This window comes from Sorex fumeus, unplaced genomic scaffold (genome assembly GCF_029834395.1).
Source record: "Sorex fumeus unplaced genomic scaffold, SorFum_2.1 ptg000146l, whole genome shotgun sequence".
Lineage (NCBI taxonomy): Eukaryota > Metazoa > Chordata > Mammalia > Eulipotyphla > Soricidae > Sorex > Sorex fumeus.
In genome coordinates, this window is record NW_026606203.1 from 422,112 (window position 1) to 424,213 (window position 2,102).

The following is a 2,102-nucleotide window of genomic DNA, read 5'->3' on the forward strand; positions in this document are numbered from 1 at the left end:
GGTAAGGAATAATACTTTTCAAAGCTTTTCATTAGATTTATCATCCCTAAACTTAGCATTCAAGGAAAAACAGCACGTAGTAATGAAAGAAAGCATTCAAGTAGAATTTTATAAGCCTCATTTTAGCTTGACTTTGACATTTGCTGTGTGATTTTAGACATTTGTTTACTTTCTCTGACATACAAAGTGTTTTTCCTCATTGATTACATTATATTTTAGACATATTTAGGAGCTCAAATACACACACACACACACATATATATATATATATTTATATATGAGGGTTGATTCTCTGCGTTTCTTTTTCCGTTTAATAGTGAATTTTACATGATATCCATTGAAAACAAGTAAATCAGAGACAGTATTTATACAGAAACAGAAAATACAGATGCTGAGGAAAACTGTTAATATGTACTAGCATGTGTTCTCTGTAATGGTATCTCCACTTGTATTTATAATTCAGTATTTTAAATATAGTGATATTACAAAGTAATAATAATTGATCTTTGAGTTTTCTATTTAAACCGGTAATAAGAAAATATGGGGCATGGGGAAGGTGTGGAGTGCTGAGCGGTAGGGAGACAAGCCCTCAAAGGTAAGAAAGTTTGGGATCACTTTCATCAAACATTGAACAATCGAAACCAAGACGATATGAGACAGAAAAAAATAGGAAAGAAAGAAAGAAGGAAAGAAAGAAAGAAAGACAGACAGACAGAAAGAGAGAGAGAGAAAGAAAGAAAGAAAGAAAGAAAGAAAGAAAGAAAGAAAGAAAGAAAGAAAGAATAGGGACAGCGATTATCAAGGAAGGGGAAAAGATTTGGACAAAACGTTGAAGAGAACCAAAGACAAAATCAAAAAAGAAAGAATATGTATTAAATATGCTGAGATATATCCACTGAGAGCAAGATAAAAGGTAAAGGTAAAGGCCCTCCCGTTGATCGTTGATTTGCTCGAGCGGGCCCAGTAACGTCTCCATTGGAGACTTTGCTGTTACAGTGTCTGGCATATCGAATACTCTCGGTAGCTTGCCGGGCTCTCCGAGAGGGGCGGAGGACTCGAACTCGGGTTGGCCATGTTGGCCGCGTGTAAGGCGAACGCCCTACCGCTGTGCTATCGCTCCAGCCCGAGAGCAAGATAAAGCAATTTATTTCAATAAATGCCAGGACTAGAAAGTATACTATGCCTTGAATAGGGTTCCAGTAGAAAAAGCAGTTTATCAGAAAGCCATCCTTGCTGGCATTTTTCCTGATTACCATCTGAGAACACAGTAGTTGGAACTTGAGTATAAACATGCTTCAGAAATGATGCTCCCCATAAATAGCTAATAGTGCTCATCTAGGGTGGTGGAAGACACAGAATCTTCAATGTTTTTATTACGTTATGGTTTTTAAGTACATGTACGCGCTGCCTGTTAAAATAAAAAAAATGGTATATTCTAACTTGAATCAGGAGATTTGATTCATTTGTGTGGTAAGTAGGTTCCAGGTTAAAGCTGCTTGTCATCTTTACAAATATTATTTCATGTGATTTTTTTCTTCGTAACATGAGAGTACTTTGATAATAGTCAACTTTTGTTTTTAGATCCTAAGAGGAAATAGAAAAATCAAGTCTCACATGACTAATTACACATTTTTGTCATATTTGTGAATTCTGAGTTTTCTTACATTAAAGATATTTTATTGGATTTTGGTGCTCGCTCATTTATTAAATATTGAGAAGAAAGTTTTCCTGGTTGATAAAGATAATTCTAATCTAGGGGTTGAAAGTAAATTTGCAATATTTTGTGATCACTTTATAAATGGTCATTTCTGTTTCTTGTGTGATCAAGTGAAATCCTCTGCTATGTTTTACACATGTTGTTTGCTGGTTAATATTCAATGGTACAGATGAGAATAATTTTTTTGTATTTTCAAAGTTTCTTTCTGTATTTTACTCATTTAAAACATTTCTTGTCTATGAAATACAATCATGTTTATTCCTATTTTCTTTTTTTTTTATGTTTATTTTCCTATTTACCATGTAGTTACTGGTAAATCCTTTCTCTTTAATGGACTGGTTAAGTGTGCACTCAAAAATCACCTTCTATTCCATTTTTTGGCTAG